This window comes from Nannospalax galili, unplaced genomic scaffold (genome assembly GCF_000622305.1).
Source record: "Nannospalax galili isolate Female #2095 unplaced genomic scaffold, S.galili_v1.0 scaffold247, whole genome shotgun sequence".
Taxonomy (NCBI): Eukaryota; Metazoa; Chordata; class Mammalia; order Rodentia; family Spalacidae; genus Nannospalax; species Nannospalax galili.
This window is the reverse complement of record NW_008356952.1, coordinates 330,513-337,805: the sequence shown is the minus strand read 5'-3', so window position 1 is coordinate 337,805 and position 7,293 is coordinate 330,513. Positions and strand designations below refer to the sequence as shown.

At 39.2% G+C, this 7,293-nt stretch overlaps 1 protein-coding gene across 1 annotated transcript in view; it reads right to left on the bottom strand.

Annotated features, from left to right (window-relative positions):
- Positions 1–7,293, bottom strand: part of LOC103751373 (serine/threonine-protein kinase Sgk3) — a 136,334-nt gene that overhangs the window by 118,520 nt on the left and 10,521 nt on the right. The window lies entirely within an intron of this gene.

The following is a 7,293-nucleotide window of genomic DNA, read 5'->3' as shown; positions in this document are numbered from 1 at the left end:
GGGAGAGGAAGGCTGTCTATCTGACGAGTTTATATTCATACTCAGATGCCAAGGAACTCAGAAAGAAAGTGACTGTGACCAGTAATAGTCATATATATAGAGATTAGAAATGCATGTGAAAATGTCTCAATGTCAATTGCCTTACAATGAACTTTTCTGTATGAAACTGTGTATTTTAACAACGAAGTGGAGATCTTTTTTAAACGTTAAAACCTCATTTAATTTTATGTCTTATAGAGTTTATAATGAGTAAAAGATTGTATAAGCATAATAATTCATCTGTAAACCTAAAAATGTACAGCCAATTTTGAAAAAGATGTACCCTAGCTCAGAAAAATGTTATTGAATAGGTTAATGCTGTTGTAAAAAGGAAAATAATGGAAAAAACTTTAAATACTAAACAAAATACTTACAAGTTATATCAGGCACCATACAAAAAATAATATACAATATAATTTATCCCAGGAATACGAAATTGGCTTAACATCTGAAAACCTATCAATACATGTTAAAGGACAAAAAATACATGATTACCTCAGGAGACACAGAAAAGGTACCTGATCAAATCCAACACACTTTACTGATAAACTAGATTAGCCGGGAACTTCCTCAAATTAGTAAAGCCCATCTATTAAAAACTCACAGATTATATGAGGTGTACTGGTAAAAGGCTAATGCTTTTCCTGAGAGAAGGAAGGAGATAAATTATCAGCCCGTTCTACCTCTATTCAATGTTGCTAGCAGAGCAACTAAGCAACAAAAAGATAAACTTCAAAAAGGCATTCAGATTGACAAATAAAAAGTAAAACAGACTAGAGAGATGACCCAGCAGATAAGAGCACTTGCTGCTCTTGCAAAGGAACCAGGTTCAGTTTCCAGCACCTACACAGCAGCTCACAACTGTCTGCAACTCCAAGTTTAGGAGATCCTATGGCCTTTTCTGGACTCTAAGGGCACTGCATGAATGTGATGCACAAACATACATGTAGGTAAGACACTAATACACATAAAATAAAAATAAATAAATCTTGGGGCTGAAGAGATGGTTCAGCGGTTAAGAGCACTGACTGCTCTTGCAGAGGACCCGGGTTTGATTCCTAGCACCCACATGGCAGCTATGAACTGTCCTTAACTCTAGTTCCATGGGAATTTGAAGCCCTCTTCTGACCTCAGCTACACTGCACAACACGGGTACACTCACATACATGCAGGCAACACACTCATACATATAAAATAAAAATAGTAAATAAAATATTAATAAATCTTTTAAAATATTAAAAAAGGAAAACTGCAATAACAATCTTGCTCTCAAAAATTCTAAGGTATACATTAAAAACTATTCAAACTAATAAATGAGTTCAAGATTGAAGAATATGAGATCAATATTCAAAAATAAATTTTGCTTCTATAGAGTACTTTTCCCATCGCCATGCAGAATATCTGATGGAACAACTTACAAGGATTGAAGATCTCTTTGGTCTCACAGTTTCAGAGGGCTCAGTCCGTTCTGTAGGGAAGCGTTGTGGAGCAGCTCAGTCTATGTCATAGCAGGCAAAGAGGCAGACAGAGGGGAGTGCCAGCACTTTACTAGACTTAGACTTTTTCCCCTTTTATTCTAACCAGACCCAGCCCAGGGGAGGGTGCCCCAGATATTCAGGGTGGGTCTGCTTCAGTTAACCCTCTCTGTAAACACGCTCACAGACATACTACAGGTGTGCCTCAATATTCTCCCAGGTTATTCTGAATCCAGTTACCAATGAAGATTAGCCATCACAAGTGGCAATAAACAAACATAAAATGGTGGCAATCAGGCCTGGAGTCCCAGCTACTCGAGAAGCTGAAGCAGGAGGATCACAAGTTTGAGGCCTGACTGGGCTACAGAGAGAGTTACAGGACAGCTTGGGAAACTTAGGAAAACCTCCATCTCAAAACAAAAAGAGGACTGGAGATACAGTTTAATGACAGAGCATTTGCCCTGCATGTACAACGTCCTAGGGTCCATCCTTAGTAGCACACTTGCTATCCAAAAAACTTCATACAATCACATCACAAAGAACAAAATACTTAGGAATAAAGTTTAACAAAAGTACAAGATTTGTACACTGGAAAAAGCAAAACATTGTTCAAAGAAATTAAAGATAATGAATAGAAAGACAACCCATGTTCAGCCTTCAATAGACAGTGTTGCTATGATGGAAATAACACTCTCCAAGTTAATCTTCAGATTCAAGGCAATTCTTATCAAAATCTAATTGAACTTTTTCCAGAAAATGGTAACCTGATCCTAAAATTCATCTTAAAACACACGGAGCCCCAAATAATCAATGTAATCTTGAAAAAGAACGTTAGAGGGGCTGGAGCGATGGCTCAGCAGTTAAGAGCACTGACTGCTCTTGCAGAGGACCCAGGTTCGATTCCCAGCACCCACATGGCAGCTACGAGCTATCCTTAACTCCTGTTCCAGGGGAATCCGAAGCCCTTTTCTGACCCCCACGGCATTGTACAACATGGGTGCACTCACATGCATACAGGCAACACACCCATACACATAAAATAAAATAAAATATTTTTTAAAAAAAGAAAAAAGAAAAAGAACATTAGAGAACCCACACTTCTCAATTTCAAAACTTACTACAAAGCTACTTAGAGCTAATTAAGACAGTATGGCACAGGTATCAATCTAGACAGATAAATCATTAGGCTTTCACAAAGAGCACAGAAGTAAATCTTCATGCTTTGGGCTAATTAATTTTTGACAAGAATATCAAGACAATTTAGTAAAGGGAGGAATACTCAATAGGCAATGCTAGGACTATTGGATAGCCACGTGCAGAAAGATGAAGTTAGACCCTTACCCCACAAAAATTAACTCAACATGATCATAGACACAAAACTAAGAGAACAAACTATGAAGCTCCTGGATGAAAGCATAAAGCTGACATGGGCCAGTGAGATGGCTCAGTGGGCAACAGTGCTTGCTGCCAAGCTTGAGTTCTATCCCCAGGACCCACATGACAGAAAGAGAGAACTGACTTTTACACATTGCCCTCTGGCCTCCATGTGTACAGCCATGGCACATGCTCAATCACACATGTGCACACACACACACACACACCACACCACACATACACACACCACACCACACATACACACACAAATGTAAAAAAAGTTTTTAAAGCTTTTGTGGCCTTGAGTTAATCATTTCTTAGATGATATGACATGAAGAGAAAAAGCAACAAAATTATACATCAATGGGACTTCATTAAAAATGAAAACTTTCTAAGCTGGGAAGATGGTTTAGCAAGTCAAGGCACTTGCTGCCAAGCCTAATGACCTGAGTTGGATGGATACCCAGAATCCACATGGTAGAAGGAGAGAAACAAGTACTGAAAGTTGTGAGCATGCACACACACACACACACACACACACACGCACACATACACACACAAAGACAAACTTTTGTGCTTACAAAAAATTATCATGAAAGAGAAAACCAGAAAAATAAAAGAAAATGTTTGTAAATCATGTATCTGATATATCCAGAATATATAAAGAACTCTTATAATTCAGCAATAAAAAGACAATTCATTCTTGAAAACAAATGAAGATTCTGAACATATATTGCTCCAAAGAAAACTTAGAACTAGCCAAAGTAGCACATGAAAAGATGCAGAACACGGACAGTTACTAGAATATTGAAAATTAAAACAACAATATGACCTCACAGTCACTAAAATAGTTAAAATGTCACATAACAAATGTTAGAGAGCATGTGAAAAAAATCCAAACCCTTGGGCCATCAAGATGGCTCCATGGTAAAGTGCTTGCTAAGTAAGCCTGATGTCCTAAGTTCAATCTCCAAAACCCATGTAATGGTACTAGGAGAGAACCTACTTCACAAAGCTGTCCTCTGGCTTTCACATGCACACTGTGACACACACACACACACACACACACACACACACACACACACTCCTGTCATCATACACAATAATTATTAAAAAATACAACTAGGGCTGGAGAGATGTCTCAGGAGTTAAGAGCACTGGCTACTCTTCCAGAGGACCTATGTTTGATTCCTAGCACCCACATGGTGGCTAACAACTGTCTGTAACACCAGTTCTAGGGGATGATCCAGTGCCCTCTTTTGGCTTCTGAGCGCTTTGTACAACATGGGTGCACTTATATACGTGCATGCAAAACACTCATACATATAAAATAAAAGTAAATAAATAAGTTTTTAAAATACAACTAAAAAGAAACAGGAACCCTTATACATTAACAAGAAAACTATGAAGTAAGGCAGAAACTCCAGAAAACAGTTTGGTGATTCCTCAGAAAGTTGAACTAGAATTACATCTGGCCCGGCAATTCTGCTCCTAGGTATGCATCTGAGGAAAGTGAAAACATGGCCATGCAAAAGTTGTACATAAATATTCACAGCAGCATTATTGCTAAGAGCCCAAAATGCAAACAATCCAAATGTTCTTCAACGAATGAAAGAACAAGCAAAACACAGTATATCTATACGATAGAATTTTCAGCAACAAAAATAAGGCACTACATGCTACAACACAGATGAACCTTGAAAATATTGTGCTACATGAAATAAACCAGTAATGGGGGAACGACACATTGTATGGTGCTATTTTTACAAAATGTCCAGAACAGACAAATATGCAAAGACAGAGCAGATTTGCTACTGCCAGGGGTGGAGGGAGTTTGGGGTGAGAATCACTGATAAGGGGTCTAGGGTTTCTTCTTAGGGGATGACAGTTCTGGAATTAAGGACTGGTGATAACTGCATACCTTGGCAAATAAACCACTGAACTGTGGGCTTTTTTGTTCTTTGAGAAAAGGTCTCAGGTAGCACAGGCTGACCTCTACCTCATCACACAGCAGAAACTGATCTTGAACTCCTGATCCTCCTGCCTGAGCTTCCCAAGTGCTATGATTACAGACATGCAACACCACCACATCTGGCTCTCTGAATTGTGGTTTGAAAGGACAAACTTAGTGGCATGTGAAATGTATCTAAATAAAGCTGTTTTACAACATAAATATTATAGAGTCTACTAGTTTCTCCATTTACTGTAACATCTTTCTAAGCTTTCCCAAATGTATGCTTCGTCCAGCATCTTTTCTCATCTGTACTAGTCAGCTTGTGCCATCATAACAGAATATCTGGATTGGGTCTATTTTAAGGAAATTTCTCACATTTCTGGTGGTTAAAGTTCACAAACAATGTGCCAGCATCTGGTAAGGGCCTCCTTGCTATGTCCTCACATGACAGGAGGTGGAAAAGATGAACAGGGTCCAACCCTGTATCCGGCAGAAGAGTGGAAGAACGCCAACCCACTCCCATAAACCATTTTATAATGGCATTAATCCACTTGAGGAACATAGAGACCTTGGGACCTAAACATCCCTCTCAAAGACCCCACCTCTCAACACTGTTGCCTTAGTGATTAACTCTCCAATCATGAACTTTGGAAGACACATTCAGACCACAACGCCATCTTCACTCAGAGATGTATTTACATTTTATTAGCTAGAATGATTATATATTTAAATATAAGAGATTTTTAAACCTAAACTGTTCATTATCTTTCCTTAGTGGAAAGGAGTTCATCACAGTATCTGCCAAGCAACAACTCAAAAGCAAAGTTACTTGCTCTATTTCTGAGAATTAATATAAGTGGTTGTGCTGGATAGCTTTAGTGTCAACTTGACACACCTGGGTGGAGGTGTGCCTTCATTGAACTGGCCTGTGACCATGTCCATGGGGCACCTTCTTGATTGTTGAGCGATATGAGAGGGCCCAGCCCACTGTGGGTGGTGCCATCCCTGGGCAGGTGGGCCTGTGTTGCATAAGAAAGCAGGCTGAGCAGGGGCCAGGGGAACAAGCCAGTAAGCAATGATTCTCCATGGCCTATGCTCCAGCTCCTGCCTCCAGGTTCCCGCCCTGAGTTCCTACTTTGGGCTCCCTGATGAACTGTGACCTGGGAAACGTAAGACAAATAAACCCTTTCCTCCCCAAGTTGGTAGTGGTTAGTGTGTTTTGTCACAGCAATGGAGAAACAAACTAGGACAGTGGTGTTGGTGTCTTCGTAATTTTAAAATATGACAGCAGTGTTTGTTATCGCTGGCAAGGTCAGTGGTCATTGGTTACTAATAGCAAGAGTCTCGAAGTTTGGGAAACAATAACACAAGACATTCAAAGTCTGTACGTTCAAGATTTCACACAACCAGGGTTTTGGTTTGTCTGGCTGAGACAGGCTCTCCCTGTAGCCCAGCTGACCTGGAACTCACTATGTAGACCAGGCTGCCTTGATCTCACAGAGATCTGCCTGCCTCTGACTTCCAAGTACTGGGATTAAAGGCATGCACCACCATGCCTGGATCACAACCAACTTTTAAATCCAGAATTTTGTCTTTTTTTATTAGACGGAAATTATAAGGTATTTAAAGCATCTTCAGTCAGAGTTCTTCTTGAAATCTGGTACCAGTTTCTAAACTAAAACATTAAAGCTTTTTCAGAATAATAAAGAATGCAGAACCCATTTTCAAACCCCGCTTACCCACTGCTTTATCAGCAGTTATCTGAATTATTCCTAAATTAATTCTACCAGTGTTTTCCAAGGGTAGTCATTTTACCCCCTTATCAATAGCATGGGGGGACCTAGTGGTAATGCTGAAGAGACCCACACAGATGAGTTAGCTCTGCCCCATGCTGACCACAGCAGTAACCTCTGAGGCCTCACTAAGCCTCAGTGTGTCCATCTGCAAATAAAACTACTTACCTAACCCAGGGTTGTTGTGGCTTTTTAATAAAATGATATTCCTAATGCCCCTAGCAAATGGTAGGTATTCAATAAGATCAGTTCCTTTCTCTTGACTCTGCAAGGTGCAATACAGATCACAAATGTTAAAACCACAAAAATCCTTATGAAAGAAAATACTTGGCCTAGTGTATACAATTAAAAAGGAAAGAATTATCTAAATATTAAACATTGATTTTTATTTTCCAAAAGCATCAAACATATAATCCTAAGTAGGTAGTACACTGTTTATGACAATAATTCCAGATATCTTGGGGTACAATAAAGTAATTTTGCATTAATTATGCTGGTAATATTTAATACTTGTGTTTGGAAACAAGTGAGAACACAGTTGGCAGAATACTACAAATGATTTCAATTAAATGCTTCTTTCAGTAAGTCAACAAAAACTCAAGATTTGGCTGTATTTGTGGTATCAGAATGTTCTAATGGAGGCTTCACAATGAACTGC